Source organism: Mirounga leonina, unplaced genomic scaffold (assembly GCF_011800145.1).
Source record: "Mirounga leonina isolate KUSES-001 unplaced genomic scaffold, KU_Mleo_1.0 Mir_154, whole genome shotgun sequence".
NCBI lineage: Eukaryota > Metazoa > Chordata > Mammalia > Carnivora > Phocidae > Mirounga > Mirounga leonina.
The window spans coordinates 14,341,037-14,359,231 of NW_023270389.1; the positions used below are offsets into that span (position 1 = coordinate 14,341,037).

Consider the following 18,195-nt stretch of genomic DNA (forward strand, 5'->3'; position numbering starts at 1 on the left):
CCAAACAAAGTCAGTGTTAATAGTTTTTTTTGGAGGGAGGAGCAGTTTTGCATTTTACGTTTAAACCCGATGCGGGAGCCAGGAAATGACCTACTTCATTCCAGGATGGTAGCCGTATACATATGGTAGCATGATAAGCAGTGCATATAGTGCAGAAAGGGGCCCCTTCTGAGCAAAGCACTGGTACAGGATAGCTTATGGCTGTGTATCAGTAAGGCTGGCCCTGCTTTTCCACCTCCCAGATTATCTAAAGAATTTGCAAGGAGTAGGAACAGATGTAGGCAAATGCTCTCCCTGGATAACAGTTTATTCATTTAGCATTCATGGAGCACCTACTGTGTGCTAGGCACGAGGAGTGAAAAGATAACTAAAATATTTATGACCTGAAAGGCATTTACCATTGAGTAGCAAAGGCAGACATATGAACAATAATTACAATAAAATATGGGGACTATAGTCATAGAAGTGTGTTGATGGAGGCGCAGAGGAGGGGTGGTGGGTCACACTGGGCCACCACAGGGAGGACAGTGGGAGACAGCATCCTGGAGTAGTTCATCAAGGAGGGGACTTTTGAAGCAGGTGGTTGGGATCCCTCATTCCACCCCTTTGGTGATCATGGGAACACCAATGCTGGAGGGTTCGTTCCCCGAGCTGGGTAGGGCAGGTGTCAAAGAGGAAATGCAGGGTAGAAATAGTTGAATGACTTCTTTCCCAGGGTCGCAAAAACAGTCAGAGGGAGAAATTAGACTCCCACTCAAGTGTTCTGACTCCGAGTTTAGTGTTCTTTCCATGACACTGAGTTTCCTCTGCTGGTTCAGCTGCTGGCAGGGCCACGTAGCTGAGAACGTCGTCGGTGACATGTGGCATCAAGTGACATCTTGATTATTTTTTCCAGTTGAACCAGGTTGCCAAAGAAAAGTCTTTCTCCCTTCTGAACCCAGGCAGTGAATACACTATCTCAAATGGAGAAGAGAGCCTTAAAATGAAGAACTCCAGAAAGCCTTCGGTATAAAATAAAATCTGAGATGTATAGTTCTATTCAGAAATTTATGGTCCAAATACAGGTGTCTATAAATATTTAAAATCACCAACACTGTTTTGCCTTGGGTATTATATAGTTTCATATTTTACAAATTAGACTTTATACAAATACATGCAATTTTTATTTCAGATGCTCCTAAATCATTTGCATTCATCATCCTTCCCCCCCCATCTTTATTACCAGCTTATGCCACTGCCAATTCACTGATAATTCCCAAATACGTTTCTCCAGCCACAGATTTCTTCAACATCTTTCCCGAGGCCAGCGGAATCTGGCTATTTCATAGGCCTTTAAAACTAACATATCTCCACCCGAATTCATTATTTTCTTAGCATGGGCTTAATTTATACCTCTTTAACATGATACCATTAATTTAGTTGTCCAAGCCAGGCACTTAAGTCTGTTGATCTCAGGTCCCTGCCAAATATCCCTCCAACACCCCCCTCCCCAACCTCACCGCCATGCTTCTGTTCCAGGCCTTCGTTCTTTGCCTCCTCACAGCTGAGTGGACCTTAACAGTATTCCCAGAAACAATGAGAATTTTCCGACACTTATTTCATCTTTCTTAGCACACAGAGAATTGTCCAGCTAGCTTAAACAAAACCAGAAACCTCTTCTTATTTTATTTCAATATTCAGATCTTTCTAAAACGCTGGTACATTGTCCTGTGTCAGTTAAGGAAAATACCTTGATGATAAATTTCTTTGATGATTTAAGCTTTTATTGTGTCTCAAGGCCATTATTGTCAACACTGGTGATTATTATACACTGTCCATGTTGCAGTCAGCACGGCATTCGGCTTAAAGGAATGTATTATTCTCTTTAAGTTCAGTTTTAAACTATTCTTACATCACTGGTTCTTAGCCTTTCTGGAGTCATGAACCCTTCTGAGAATGTGATAAAAGTTATGGGTCTTCTCTTGAGAACAATGCGGACACATGCACACACATATGTGCATTTTGCCTACAACTTTAAGACTCTTAATCTATCCATGGATCCTTAGAGCTATCATGCAATCTGGCCTGAGGACCCCTGTCCCATATGAAATTGTTTTCATGTCAGAGGCATGGTATAAATTTCTGTTTGTTTGTTTATTTTAGATTTCATTTATTTTAGAGAGAGAGTGAGTGAGCGAGCAGGTTGGGGGGGGGGCAGAGGGAGAAGGAGAGAGTGTGAAGCTGACTCTGCACTGAGCCCAGAACCTGACGCGGGGGCTCTGTTTCATGACCCTGAGATCATGACCTGAGCTGAAACCAAGAGTCAGCTTAATGACTGAACCAGCCAGGTGCCGCTAACTTTCTGTTTTAAATAGGTGTTCTAATTACCCTGGTCCTAGTTGATGTGATTAGCTGTAGTATTTGCCCACAGTTTGTACCAGGTTTTGAGTCTGGACTGGGACAAGGTGATTTCTGCACAATCATCCTGATTCTGCCCTTAGCTAGCTATAGGACTTTGTGAAGTCTTGTAACTAGCAAGTAGAAATCAACTTAGATTCTCAGCCAGGGGACATTATGTTCTATTAACTTTGTACAATTTTTTAGAAAATCGACTCTGGTGTAAAATGCGGTCCACCTGCCATGATAATATTTTATTGTGTGGGAAGAGTGCTTTTGCTTCTGCTATTTCATTTATCCTAACCAAAACTGGTGAGAAGGTCAATGAGTTATAAGTCTTCAGTAAGGATAAATAAGGAAAGGAACCCTGAGAGGCTTTCTCAGAGTTAGTTGCAAAGAGGAAATATGTAGGAGACTGTTCTCTGGTTCTAGCTCCCGAGTCTCTTCACCATAAGCCTGTGCTCTTCAACTAATTTCATGATTTAATTCAAGCTAAATATGAGTCTAAGGCATCCAGGCAAAAATGGTTGGATCAGTTCCTATCAAGTGAGGTCTGTATAACAATCTGATTGTGTAAGTTACAGTAATTTATAGGCAAGCATGAATGATAGTCAATAACATTTTAGCTGATATGGTGGGCTATTGGTACACTCAGTTAATTATTTTATCTCATATAAAAGAGACCATCTTAGAAAATGTAAGTTTGAACATACTTTTGTATATGGATTTTATTGAGCTACCCTTAAGTATACTCAGAAATTAGAAATATGATCTTTGTTAGCTTTACCTGAGCTCCTTAGCATATTTTTGTATCCCCCCAAAAAACCAGCCTTCCTAGGCTGAGCCCTCTTTTCCTTTCTCTCCCACATTCCTGTTTTAGACTTGTAGAAGCTTAGAGTTGGACTGACCTTGGAGACTGGTTAGATCTCTTCCTTCACAAGAGGGAAACTGAGGCTCAGAATTATTAAATAATTTGCCAGAGGTTACACAGAGCTGATCAGTAGCAGATGCAAGATGAGGTCACCGGTCTCACAGTTACTGGTCCTCACTTATTTTCCTTTCTAAACAGAAAAACTAATGTGACACTTAGAAAATTCAAAATATGGCAGAAAAAGGCTCACAACAGCTAAAAAGCCACAATGATTAAGTTTTGTCCACTACCCCCACACTCATGACAGTCTACCTCATCATAATATGCTTCTCCGATTAAATAATTCCACCTCGGATCTTAATTGGTGGTTTTCTAGGGACTATCCGAAATAGGGAGAAACAAGCTTGCAGTTTTTTCAGTTACAAGGAGTAAAATTTTTGCTACATAAAACTTGCAATTTCTGTGAGATTGGAAAGTGGCGTCCTAGCTTTCCAAAGGGCAGTTTTGTGTCCATCAGTACATCAGAAGTGATTTAAGGACAGCTGGTGTTGTACTTAGGCAAACCGGAAGAGGCAGGGAAAAATGCATAACACTGTCAGAAAGGAATTGAGAGAGGAAGAAGAGATGAAAAATAAACCCCAGAAACAGAGAAGAGTGATGTCACACGTAGAAGTGAACAGTGTGGAACAGAGAGAATGATCAATACACCCAATAATAGTAAATAATGGCTTTGTGGGCAAAGTCAGACTTGAACTTGGCCTTGACCAGTAGATAAAATTTGAATAGCAAAGAGGCAGAAGCGGGCATGGAATGCTTGGGCAGTGACCTTGGGGTTAACAAAGGGTGAAGTGGGCAATGGGTGAGCAGCCTGACTGCAAGATGTGAGGAGGTAGAAATGAAGTTGAATCAGTAGGCAGGTAAGCAGAGAGCTTGATAGTGAGGGCTCAAGGCACCTGATTTTGAACCCCAGCTGTATAACTCTGGGCAAATTACTTAACTGCTCGGTGCCTCAGTTTCCTTGGGTAGAATGGGAACACCAATAATCCTCCTCTCCTGTTCTTATAGAGAAGATTTAATTAATTAGATTTACAAGTTCTAAACACAAGCAAAGTTTAAGACAGCAACTTCCATGCATCCCATCCATCTTAGTAAGCAATTTTTTTTTTTGCCCTTTGGTTTGGTTGGAAAGTTAAACCGAACATGCTACAACAATATTAACTATTATATTTAGGGTGAAGCCAGAAAATAAAGACTTGAACGTCGTCTGAGGAGTTTGGACTTGAATAAACAACAGAGAGCAGTTCTTGGCCAGAGGTGGATTTAGAGAATCCAGGTTTAGGAAGGATCTCTTCAGACTCCAGAGAACTGGAATACTCTGCCTCTACCCTTTGCTCATTGTTCAAACATCTCACTCCTTGGCTGCCTAGAGTGGTATGTGGATTGGTGGTCTGTCCGGAAATAAAAATGGATTTCAAGGGATTAAAGTTAGTCAAATTTTTATGGGTCTTTCTTTTTCTTTTTTTTTTTTTTTTTGCAGTGACTCTTTAAAGGTCCAGTTCTAAGGCTAATAAGTAATAAAGCTGGAGAACCAGGGTGTAGATTGAATATTAACAAGCCTCTCTTGGATAGATACTAAAATGTTAGCAAGAACATCAGTAGTACTTGCTTGAGTTCTGAATGGGCCCTTGCCTGCTTTAGAATCATCTTTGACACTGATGACCTCCAAGCACTGGGCAAGACTGCACCAGTTCATCTTTCTGGCGTTCTAAGGAGACTGATACGCAGAGCCAGAGAGCTGTGTCCAATTGTTAAGGGTGAGGAGGCACCATTCAAGTTTTGGGATCTATTAGTCAATAGTCCTGAGACACTCTTAGGGCTACTTTAGGGAGGCTCTCTTCCAATTCTGATCATCTGGTCTTTGCGTAATTACAATATCCTCCCTACAGAATTTGTTAGTGATTCTTGGTGTAGGACTCTAAAGGGAAAAGACCTAACAAGTTACTTGTTATTTTCATTCCATTTAGCCAACCTCTCAAATAGGTAAACTAGTCTTTAAACCTACAGCAGCTGCAGATGATCTTGGATGAGAGAAAAAGTTTTTCTCCCAGTCAGCTTTGCTTTTCAGATGTGACACTCTCCTCCACACTTTATTTTTTGCAACCCTGGCTCATGCGGTCGTCATCTTTTAGGGGTTTGGAATCTGTGGGAATAATGACTTCACCAATCCATGATGGTGACCAAGGTCAACAAAAAAAGAGGCACAGTGTGGAAAAAAAATTCCTAAGCCCATTCTTCTGCTCCAGATCGGGGATTAGCGATAAAGAAGGAAAAACTATTGGCCAAACCTGGCACTAGATATTTATTTTTCGGCAATGGGCATATGGTGATTAATATGCACAATATTATGATTAATAGAAGCTACATAAAACACACGGATGTACAAATAACAGAAACTAAATATTATAGAGACATGATCTCTGCTTTACCTGTCACGTGGCCACACCACGTAAAATACATTCTCATGTTTGCAGAAACAAATATCCAGAGTTATTGTTGAGACCTTTCGTGCTGATTCTAGAGAACGTAATTATAAAAATGACAAATACAGTGACTAGCCGGCAATAATATCTTTGTATGAAGAAAAAGTTTTCCTGCTGTTGTAGGGGAATTCAGATAAAAAGCTAGTAATCCTTTCTGCCCTTTCAAACTCCCCTGGTGGGTCAGGTGCCAGGAGCCCCCCAAATTTCCTGGTGTGTCTGTAGAGCCCCCCCATAGGGGGCTTGGGCTTTTATTTCTCTCTTTCTCTCTCTCCCTTTTTTCTTCCCTGCCCCCTTCCCATTTTTAAAAGGCTTTAAAGAACATCTCTGGGAGACAAAAATAGCTCCAGTTGTGAGAGGCCTACACACCGAGAAGGCATCTGAGATGCAAGTCAGCAAGTGCGAGCCGCGAACATGAGTGTCTGGCCCGGGGTGGATGCTCCTCGCTGTCTTGGTGCCGATTCTCTGCCTGGGCCCGGTGGGTAGAAGGGAAAATGGTGTTTCAGGGGCGGGAGGTGGGTCGAGGTAGGTTTGGGGTCCGCTAACGGAAGGAATCGCCACGCCAGCATTGGGGCTGAGGGGCCGGTCCTTCCCCTCCCCCCCCGCCTGCACCTTTTGAAAATTTATTTTGCCCAGGCGGGGATTGGCGACGGCCAAAAGGGAACAGTTAGCACTGAATGTCACCCTGAAGGTAAAATGAAAGACAAAAGATGAACGCATGCTTGCTTTCCCTTTGCAGCGGCTGCTGCGGCGGGTTGGAGCGCAGGATTTAAAGGGGAAAAACCCCCCCACGCGCACACACACACACACACACACCCAGAGGCGTCAATTATGCAAACGCAATAATGCAATCACATCCTGACAGTGCCGGGAATGTTTTTTGTTTTTTTTTTAAACACAGATATTTATTTCTAAAAAAAGGGGGAGAGAGAAACGCATGCAAACAGAAACGTGCACATACCACGTAACCACCCGAGGAGAACCTGGCAGCCTCTCTCTTCTTCTGCCAAGTTGTCATTGAGAAAACAGACAGGCATCATGACGTCCTGGGTCACAGGGAGTGCGGACCGACGCTACCAAGAGAAAAGGGAGGCGCCCCGGCGCTCCGGCTAGCCGCGGGCGCCCCTCTGCCCCTCGCAGCCCGGCTCGGTGAGTGCACAGCCGCTCGGGACGCGGACCCCGGGGGCCAGGCCGGCCCCGCGCCCGCGGGGGCAGAGCGGGTGGCCGTGCCCTTGCCACCGGCGGGCCGGCCAGCACCCCCTCGCCTGCTGAGGTCGCGGGAGCCCAGTGAAAGGAGGCGTGTGTAGGATGTGCGATGTTCCTGCATGGGGGTTTTGTAGACTTTCATAGCCCAAGAAACCGGCTTCGGCTTCTTTAAAATCCCCGACGACTCACCTGGTTAACCTGCTGCAGTTCTGACCCTGCCAAGGTAACTGGTCCAAATCCTTATCATCAACATCTGGAGACAGACATTTGCATCTGGGGCATTCTTGATTTGCAGTCCTGGTTGAAATCGCTATTGCTACCCCCTTCCCCCTTCACTTGTTTAGAGTCTCTTGGAAAAAAAAAAAAAAAAAGCAATCCCCTCCCCCCCCCACCCCATAACACAACCATAAGTACCGTCCACCTCTTGTAGACTTGCCTTACCATGACTGCAAAACTGTCAGCGTGTGTGCTGGAGACACAGATAAATTCTAATTTCAATGAGATTTGTTCTTTAAACACCTCTCCCATCCCCCTCCCTGGATAGACTTCAGTGCTTGGTAAAGTGGCAAAGAGTGAGGGCAGAGTTAGGGCAGTGGACTGGGAGGGGTTGGGGTGAGTCCTCGGGGTCTTCTGGGGTGAGGGGCTCTGGGGAGGGGGTCGTTGGGGGGGAGGGCGGTGTCAGGAGTTGAGGACTGCTGTCGTGGGCTGGAAGATCCTTCTGGTGATTGCTGCTGCCCTAGTCCTAGGTGTCTCCTCCTGTCCTCTACGCCTCATTCCCTCCCGGCTCCCCAACCCGTTCACCTTCCAGAGGGAGGGAGTCTCTGAAGTTGCACGGAGGTCACCCGCCCGTCATTTAAGTATTTCAAACCACCTACCCCCTTCTGCCCCTCAAGTATGTCAGAAGCGGCTGCAGGATAGAGCTCCCCCCCCCTCCATGTTTGGTGACGGGAGATCCTCAGAGAGAGAAAGACACAGAGGGCAAATCCCCCCTCCTCCCCTTCTCTTCCCTTCCGGCAACCTTTTCCTAGCTGCACCCCCTCCCCCTTTCAGAATCTTAATGAGCAATTCTGGAAGAGTCCGGAAGGGCCTGGAGAAACCCCCGCTTGCCTCAGTGCTGTGGAATGATTATGTATGTGTTTGTTTATTGTGCTTGCTTCGGTTATGTTGTGAATTGCCACATGGGTCTGCTGGAGCTAGGGAGACACGTTTGCTGTGTGTGTGTTGTAGTACCAGAACCACTGGCCCTGGGATAAGACACAGACACGCACGGAAAGCAAATGATTTTGCTAACGTAAACCAGAGGGCAATGTTGAAAATAGCACCTTCTCTCTCTCTCTTTAAAAAAAAAAAAAGAAGAAAAAAAAAGAAAAATGCCCAGCATGTGAGTTAAGAGAAGCTGTTAGGTCCACATATGACCTCCTACTACTTTCAAAACACTACTGCTTAATACTTTAAGTCAGGATCAAGAGACCTGCGGATGTTTTGAAGTGTTTCAGAGCAGCTGAATGACTTGGTCTAGTTTTGAAGAGAAACTCTCCTTTGTTTCTCACGCTGCCCAAAGACCAAATAGGGGAGTGTGTTTGGAAAATGCCCAAATTCAGAAGCAGCCCGCAGGAGAAAAGAGGAAGAAATGTCCTCAAGGGGAAGGCAGGGAGTGGGATTGGGGAAGAGTGTCAGGGTGCTTTTTGTGTTTTGTTTTGGCTTGTTTTGTTTTTTTCCTGTCCAGTGGATTTGATGTTATCAGAATGAGGTAGCCAACCTAAGAGACAGTCCTATCATTGTGGGAAAGAGAGGGAAATTTAAACAGTTCTCAAATCTGAGCTGAGGAAGAGCCGACAGAAATAAGGTGCCTGAAAACATTGATGGAGATCGAGTGACAGTGATTTCCCCTTCAAATATGAAAAGAACCAAGTATATCATGAAACAGGCCCAGATGACCTTTCAGACATGTATTTTCGTGTTCTGCATGACTGTTGTTTTCACTAAAACCATTCTCATAACTCTTTAAACTCACACGACAGAGAGGTTTGTGTATTGAGAATGGTGTCAGGTGGCGCATAAGACTGTCCATTGACTGGGGCGGTGAACGCAATGAAAGATGATTTGTTCTCTTTAATAAATCAAAATAAGCATTTAAATCTTTGTGCACGGTAGGACTGAAGTCTGTTGGTCTTCTTGAACAGGAGTTGCAAGGGTAGCAAAGATACTTTCTGATAGGTGGTGCTTTCACAAAATAGAGCAGATCAATCGATTAGGTTTCCATGTGTGTGCCACTCAATTTATTCTGTACAATTTTTCGAGAAATTAAAAGGTTACCAAGAGAGTACCATGCTCCCATCTCCAACTGAGCACCACTTATTACTGCAACAGTATTTCAATATTAAGTGATCTTCAAGATATTTCATCTTTCATTTTGAGTTCTGAATTTGAATCAGCATGAGAATGGCAGGGCAGCAAGATAAGGTATAACTAGGCGGACAGCTGAAGGATGGGAAAAGTATCGCCGAGAATTTCTGGGGCTGTTCTCAGTAACTTTGTTTACAGAGGCATTTTGGTTGCAGCGAGAACTTTAGCAAGAACCTGCCAGTGATAATGGGCTTATGTTTGAAATTGATCCTAAGTGTCTCTTTTTTTCTCCTTCACAGACATGCTGTGCACACCTTAGCCAAACACTCAAGGCAAAACTTTCCTGATGCCCCATGACATTGTCTAATATAGACAAATCTCTGGATTAGTGTGTTGCAGAAAAAGGGGTTATTTATGAGTTTCTCCTTTTGTTCACAGATGTGTCAATACAAGTAGCTGTAGTCCTGTTTCTTTCTTAAAATGTCTTGCGTGCTTGACTGCCTTAAATGCAAAACAAATCATCTTCGAGGAAGTTGAAGTATGCCTTACAGATTGACCTATAAAATTAATTTCAATTAGGCATTGAAGAGCTCATTATCCTGGTGAGGGGAATTTATGATACCATGCAGGAATTTTGTATTTGTTTCAAAATTGTTGGAAAACTGCGGGAACAAAAAGATTTTGAGGGAAATGCCAAAAGCCACATTAATGAAGAAAAACAGTGTTGAGATACTTTTGAATAATAGATAGGATATGTAATGGTCAACCACAAGATAAAATTTTTACACAGTATTTTTATGGCTTTAAATTGGCTGCATTGTAAACTAAGCTTACTACTCTATTAAGTCATTATACTTTTCAATTATTTAACATTTCTGGCCAACCTATCTTCTGTGGTCTTTTTCTGTACACATCAGAAATGATACGTACAGTAGTAATCGCTTGTTGTTAGTGTGGGGATTTTGCAGTGGAGCAAGGTTTAATTTTAACTCCTTGGGACAAATGATACAAAGAATGCACCGAGGAGAAAGAATGGGATGGAAACAGACAGAGCCCTATGAGAATGGGGATGACTACAGCATCGAGATGTACCTAATACAATTTGAGTTATTCTGAGAAACCTTGACAGTACCTGCCTTCTAGGTACGGTGCATTTGGAAATACTATATCTCCATTTAAATGCAGATCTTCTGTTTCCTCCAGGGAGCAGTTGGTGAATCTTTCAATTGAACCAGTGGTATGAGAAAACCAACTGAAAATTTCTCCATGAACAATAGCATCTGTCGTTTTGAAGTAATAATTACTAAGTTTTATAATATTGTGATTCTTAAAAAAAATTCCTTTAAAATATCAAAATCATTTATGAGGTCAAAAAAAAAAAAAAATCACGTACTCGGCCCTGGTGCAAACAGAGAAATTTTGTCTTGTCACTTTGTTGTTGGTTTTTTAAAGCTGTGAGATAATTCAGCTTTGCAATTCAATTTTTAGGTTAACATGGCCATCCCAGTAGAGTAAGTGGGCCTCAGGAATCAGCGCAGGGAATTATGAATAAGTTCTATGTGCCCCGTCATGCTGTCATGCTAGTAGGTAGGGGTGAGGTGCTGTAGGAGAGCTTAAGGACCTTTCTCTGGAATGATCTTCTTTTGATTATTTTGAGCCTCATTCGTAATAGTACCTGGTGTTGGAATCAATGATGGTGGCCAAAAAGGAGGGTCAGGGCCTGTGGGGCCTTCTTTTAAGAGATGATTGTTGAAAGTAATACAGGCCTTTGACATAGAATGTAGATACATAGTCTGATGGTCTTGGATTCGGGTAACTGGAGAAATCTTTGCACATTTTGAAATACAAATTCCTGAGGTACGCAGTATGATAATGTTAAGTCTCTGTGTGTCTTGATCACATAGCTAGGGAAGTTTTCTTTTTTTGGGGGAGTAGGTACCATTCGTTTACTTAACCCTGATGATTTCCAGTGGTGAGAGGCCCCCACCTCCTTAGCTCACCTCCTCCTTTGCATTGGGTATAAAGCCCACCTCCCGTACTCCCTCCGAAGGGTACACCCTATACAGATATTTAATAGTGCGTTTATACCGTTATACACAATATAATACCTGTAGTGGTGAAGAAGAATCATTGATAGTTTTAAAATCAGGCCTTTGTTTATATTTCTCTTATGACGGATACTTTGTTCCTTTAAACAAGGGAAGGGTCATAGCTACCATAAAAGAAGGTTGAATGTCTTGGAATCCCTGTGATAAAATGCAAGACACTGGAGATTCAAAGGTATTTTATTGACTTAGGGACACTTAACGGCTGTTTCCGATGGCCCACCTGCTAAAATAAATAACCTGGACGGGACTCTAAGAAGGGTGCTAATTAATGAATGTGCTTATTTTACTTCCCTTATACAAACACATTATTTGAATTTGGCAAATATGCATCCCTGACATTGTCATTTTTTACTGTTTTGAAGATTCAAATTTAAGATGTTAATGTTATGTGAAGCATAGCGAAACTTTTGTGTTATTCTGGCAGATACTTATGTAATAGAATAAACAGTGTTTCCAGATATCTGTGTTACCAGAGTGGCCCATTTAAATTCAACCTTGCTCTAAGATATATTAGGTTAATAAGGCTGATTTTATGACCAATAAAATTTATATTCACAAATACCTGTTTTTATTAGCACAATTATAGATTGTGAAGCAAATTTCCATATATGTTAAATACTAAGAACAAGAATAACTAACATTTGTATACTGAGTTATAGTATATAACCATACATTATCCATAAACTGCTCTTTGGAAGAATATTTATGGCACTTTCTTACTCAAGAAGGCAATCAGTTTTTACAATATAAACATTATAAGAAAATAGATTCTTTTATCATAGTTTCATCCCTACTTCCTCTTTTCTTCTTTCTCTCCCTTCCTTTTCTCTTCTTTCCTCTCTTAATGGGGGAAAAAAACTAATGACTTTTTTTGGGTGGGGCATGCATAATTGCTTATCACACATTTCTATTAAGGGAGCTTTAACAAGGAACCCAACATGATTTTTGCATTATATCTTCTGTCTTCCAGTGTTCTTGAGGAAAATGTAAGGTTGCAGAAATCATTTCATGCCCTGTATGTTTTCAAACATAAATCAGGAAAATTGTTAGCGAGTTATAGCTCTTCTTAGAGACTGTGGCCATAGTGCTATAGTAAACACAGCCTATATATTTTTCCAAGTTAATATGTGTGGAGAGAAATCCAAAGTTGGCTATTTAGATGGACAGTTTAATTCAGTTATTAGAAATTCATTTTCTATTTAATATGAACATTTATTTTCCAAAGGTTGCAGAAATGGGACATAATACTTGATCCTTTGGATCAATCACCTTCAGAGTTAGAAATTTGCTCTTTTTAGCTCATGTGTCTATGATTGAACATCGATCTTCAGCTAAGGATCAGTTGAAATGGTCATAAGCACAGTTTATAATATGATCTGGTTGTCTTCTTTATCCAAGACTAGTGAACCTTTGTTTCTTCATTTCTAAATGAAGGCGTTTGACTTGACAGTCTCCAACTTACTTCACCTCTGTGATTCTGCATTAAATGATTGATTAGTAATGAATCAACCAATTAATCATACTCCTGTTTATTTCCATTCTATAAAGGAATTATTTACTGAAGTCTGGCCTTTGCCATGACCAGAAATATTAGTAGGTAGAATAAGAAATGAGCTCAGGTTCAGTGGTTTGAAATGAAAGCCTCATGAAATTTAGACACTCATTTTTACATAAAAACTTTTCATTTGTAGATCAATTATTAGCTATTCAAAACACACTTTTTTCCCCCTACATAAAACAATCATAAATACTGACTCCTCTCACTAGGCTAGACTGTAAAAGCCTGTGTTAACTTATTGGAGTGAAATATTGTGTATCAGTGATGAAAAAATATGAAAAAGAGTTCTATTATGATACAAGTGATAAACATAACATAAAGGCAATAAAACTGATAGTTTATCATTTATCTAGACTCTGGAGGGTTGATGTTTAAGAGAAATGCACATATAACTGGGAGTTAAAAAGATAGATGGAAACTATTGCAGAGTGTGTGAAGGGGATTTTTAGAAACTTTCAGGATTTTTAGAGGCTGGTTGCAAAGTATATGGCTTTTCTTTCCCTTGGAATAGTGTAACATTAGCACTACTTCTAAGTTTATCACCTGTGATAAGATTTGTTTTTTGACACCCAAATGCACTGAAAAGCAGGAGAGTGAAGAAAAATGGAGAAAAATTATTCTCTGAAGTAATTGGCTCAGATGTTAGAGACATGAAGATGGAAGGCATGTGAAGGTAGAGGAGAGAGGCGATGCGTGCGTGCGTGCGTGCGTGCGTGTGTGTGTGTCTAAGGCAGCCTGGTCTGCATTTAATTGATGGTTCGATGAGAAACCAAAAGGAAAAAGAGGGAAACTAATGTGTGTACATTCTTCCTGAAGGGAAAGTATGTTATAGTATGTTAGTTATGTGGAAAAGCTTATAAATTAGAGTGAGAGCATCCATTTTAACTTTTTTGCTGGGTCATTTATGGCCTGTATGATCTTGTGACATTATTAAATTCTCTGAATTTGTCTTCTCTGTAAAAATGTAGATAATCAAAGTATCTACTTCCGAGTTGGCTATGAGAGTTGAGTGAGACTCATGGGCATAAAGCACTTGAGAACTATATTTAGTTTTATGTGGTGAGGAAAAGTCACTGGGTCAACCCAGGTTTGACAGAGTCCCAGACCAATTTGTTTGGCTCCAGAGTGATCTTTGGTAGGCATATTTCTTGCCTTGTGGTCCAAGAACCGTGGTAGGTACTTTACATATTACTTTATTTAGGGAGGAAGCAGGAAATAGTATGCAGCTAGCCAGTTGAATATTGCAAGCTTGATAATCCTAACTTACACAACGTCAGTACCTAAGGAGCATATTTACTTTCCCTTACAGATGGCCACAGCTTGTCTAAAAAAAATGAATGATTTAAAAAAAATTAAAAAAATAAAAAAATAAAAAAAAATGATTTTGGAAACAAAACCAGTGTATTCAAAAATGGCTTTCCTCGTCTCAAACACTGCCTGTCATTTGCACCTTTGCCGTGACATTGATATTAATCTAAATTTCCTGGATTTTTGTTAAGGCTGAAGGAATCATTGGTAGTAAGTGCTTATAAATAATGATACAAATTCCATTAAAAAAAAAAAAGATTTCCAGGATGCAACAGAACTAATTAATGTAATACATGAGTTGAACTCCAAGGTCTAGATACTCTACAGATCTCTTTCAAGAATATTTTTATTTGTATGTATGATTCACTGATTAATGTTGAGCCAATTCCTCCATCAGAAGTGGTCTACCTCTTAAAGCACAAAGTGAAGCAGTAGATCAACAATGATTCAGTAAATCTGCGTTGTTTTATGGACACTATACTAAAAAAAAAAAAAAAAAAGCAGATCCAAAAATCTCCTGGGATTCTACCTGAGCCTGGCCTGATGCTCTGCTCTGATTCACAAGATAATGATCAACAGAATTCTACAGTTTGTGATCTGTTAACCTAGAAACTGAAGTGAACCTAGAAATCAGGATGTCGTGGGATCAAGTTTGAATTTAAAAGTAAATATTTAATTGCTCTTACCAAATTCATTAGGCCCTCAATGTAGAGAATATATGCTGAATAGGAAACAAAGAAAACAGTCTTTGGGAGGTTGAATCATGTGTCAATGTTAAAAACTTTGACACGTATATAGTTATTTGGAAATAATTGAAGACACAGGTAGCATGAGTACCAAAAGGCCACAAATTACCTCCAAATCCTTATTTGATGGGGAGTTCTATTTTTCTATGACATTGACGATAGATCATAAAATGGACTCAGCTTCAGTTTCTTTTAAATATAGGAAAATTTTAAATGCATGTAGTTTTAAGATATAGTCACTCTACCGTAAGTAGATCTTTAGGGAAGTTACTATATATATATGAAATAGTACAATAAGGATAACAGTATAATGTAGAATTACGCAAAATGAATTCTTTGTGGCAAATTCGTATATATACCCTTGGAAAAGTATGCAACAGAATGGGAGCTTGGGTTGGCATTCAGGCCGTTATTTACTAGCCCTGTAGCCCTTGCTTCTTTAAGCTGTGGTTTTCCCATTTGCAAATTGGGTACAGTTTTATCTGTCTCACAAGACTCTTATGAGGCTCAAATGAGAAGAGTATTTCAAAGTGTTTTTATGCTTTATGATAGAGATGATACAAACTATCGGAAGGATGGAAGAAAGAGCAGACAAGTGCACTTGAGTGTGGGGGCTGTGTCTCAGTTGACTTTGTACCTCCCCCCCATGTCTGGCACTGTGCCTGTCTCCCAGAGGAGGCTCAGGAAATGTGTGTATATGCTTGCATGCCACGTACCCTGGCAAGCCCTTGACATATGTTATCTTTTACATCTTCACAGTAATCTTGTGCGGTAGATACATTGTCACCATTTCATAGATGAGGAAACAGACATTCAGAGCTTTTAAGCAACTCCCACCCTCATGCAAGTAGGAAGTAGTAGGGTCAGGATGAGAAGCTAAATCTACCTGGCACCAGGGCCCAGATTCTTCTCCTTACATTACGTGGGCTCTCAAATGTAAGGGAATTGTGATTTTTGAACAAAAGGGTGGCCAAAATGAAAAGCCGAGGCCTAGGATAATATTGGCTCCGTTTCCCAAGCAGCTCCTGGGCTGGCTTTCAGATTAGTAAGAGAGCACTTCCCTGTGCTGTCTGACACATTTAACATGGCCTTTTGTTAAACTGTCAGTTCTGATATCTGCCCTTTGAAGTAAAATGCACAATAGTGAGAAAATAGCATATATTATACCATAACCTAGACTTGTCATAGGGACAGGAAGGAGAAGAAGGGCAGCGAGGAACACAGATAACAAAGTGGTTAACCAATGATTGGATTAAGTTTGTTACAGTGACCAGTAGTCAGTCCATCTCTCTCTCTCTCTCACTCTCTTGTTCTCACTCTTTCTGTCTCTTACACTCTCTCACTTTCCCTCTTAGAGTTAGCAAAGGCTAACATTTCCATTCTTTTCCATATTAAGGGTGGTGAAGAAGGTAATTCCAGTACCAAAGGGCATATTCCATGTTCTTCATTGCTTGCTTCCTGTGCTACTCCAGATTAGTAACATACTGTGGGCTTGAAGGTTTATATAAGAAACAGAAGGAAAAAAAAATTTTTAAAAATTGGGACGCATTAAAAAAAATTCTGTGACAATATAGTACGTGGTAGGTAGGCAGAGCCGAGACAAGTGACTATATTTAAGATAAGTCCGGAGAATACCTTACACCGTTGCCGGAGTCCAGTTGGTAACAGTGTTTGGTTTCCCAGGAACTGCGCTAGCATGCCCGAGACGAAACCCAGTGGGGGGACACTTTCCACAGTCCTCCCTGACCTGTGGTAAGTCGGCTGGGTTGAATTGTGTGAAGTTGTCAAAGGTTGTTCTGCTCTCCAGCACTTGGCACCAGCTCCGCGGAAATGTGATGCCATTGGTTTTCAGTAAAGGTTCCTTTCTGCAGGGCTGCAAACACAGATCAGCTGCTACTGTGTATACACAACCAGGGAGCAAATCAACCAGCACAGTTAAAGCTGCCTTTTTAACCCTGAGACTTTCCAAGATCTCTTCTTCACGCAGGAAGTTTCCTTCTCTGTTGTCAGATTTAGCACTGTGCTCTTGTCATCAGATCCGAGCTAGGCTCCCTGCTGCACAGTAGGAGAGGCTTCCTTAAGACATTTGTCCTTGAAACTGCACCAAACTCTTGGAAGAACCCAGAACGTGTAAGTATGTATGATTTAGGCAGCAATAGCGCAGGGCAAAGCTGCAATCAACCATTATACAATATCCGATTAGCAGTGCAGGAGGGATTTTTTCCGACGTTATGTTACATTCATTTTCAATTCGTTCTGAGGAAACAAATCAATTCTAGCTTCGGATACAGTGACTTTGCAGTAGATGGGGTTGTAGTATGTTAGCTTTAACTATTTGCTGTTCTCATTTAGCATTTAGATGTGACTTGTGGGACAATTATTGTGGGCATTAAACTATAAAACTTCTAAATTTTTATTAGCAATTATAATTGTTGGTCATGTCCATCTGGAGAAACAAGTTTGCTGTGGGGACTGTTTTTAAAGAATTAACCACATAAATTCACAGACAGTAGAATGAATTTGTACCGTTCTTGCTCTCAATAAAACATATTAGTTTGCAGTTTTAATTTACTCATAAAGAGCATTCTGCTGAGGTTTGTCTTAATTGAATGCTACCCAGTGCTGTGTGTTTGGTGTTTTACTGTCTTGTACGTATGTGTTTAAGTTACTTTGCTGGGATTGCAGTCTGGTTACATCTGTATTTTAGGCGCTCTGTAGATCCTGAGCACCTTCGCATAAAATAAAAGCTCACAAGATTTTGAGGGATGCTGGATTTGTTTTAAAGGGTGGTCGTATTACCCTTGAAAGATCTTTAGATGCCCCACATGAATGGCTTTCAGATGTAGACCACAGACCGAATACTCCGAGACTCTTAAGTCAGATCTCAGCTTGTCCACTTTTGTAACTCTAACCAATAAAAGCCTGTGCCCCCTTCCTATCAATTTTTAATATGCGCCAATACTTATGTTTATAAGATTAATTTCTCTCAGATTAGTCTGATTGATAGCTGGATTGTGGTTTCTTAAGAGCTGGCTCCCTGAAACCCACAGCAGAGCTGCATGCCATTTAACTAGTGAATGTAAAAACGGGTAACCATGGATTCAGCCACCACTAACTGCCAGTGCAATGAGTTGTTGTA

The 18,195-nt window shown here is 41.0% G+C and overlaps 1 protein-coding gene and 1 long non-coding RNA gene across 4 annotated transcripts in view; one reads left to right on the forward strand and one right to left on the reverse strand.

Annotated features, from left to right (window-relative positions):
* Positions 1-299: 299 nt before the first annotated feature.
* LOC118014095 lies at positions 300-7,939 on the reverse strand. 3 transcript variants are annotated; one of them, XR_004680196.1, is made up of 8 exons: positions 7,866-7,939; positions 7,180-7,243; positions 6,746-6,857; positions 6,154-6,253; positions 5,734-5,821; positions 4,246-4,300; positions 3,285-3,437; positions 300-1,001 (listed from the first exon to the last, which is right to left on the reverse strand). It is a non-coding gene; the product is annotated as an uncharacterized LOC118014095 (long non-coding RNA). The 3 variants fall into 3 exon arrangements; XR_004680195.1 differs by having other exon boundaries at positions 4,246-4,305; XR_004680197.1 differs by lacking the exon at positions 4,246-4,300.
* ESRRG (estrogen related receptor gamma) overlaps positions 6,849-18,195 on the forward strand; it is a 568,127-nt gene continuing 556,780 nt past the window's right edge. Inside the window, exon 1 of the mRNA XM_035010128.1 lies at positions 6,849-7,213. The gene's annotated coding sequence lies outside the window, so the exon portion shown is untranslated. The remainder of the gene's footprint in view (positions 7,214-18,195) is intronic.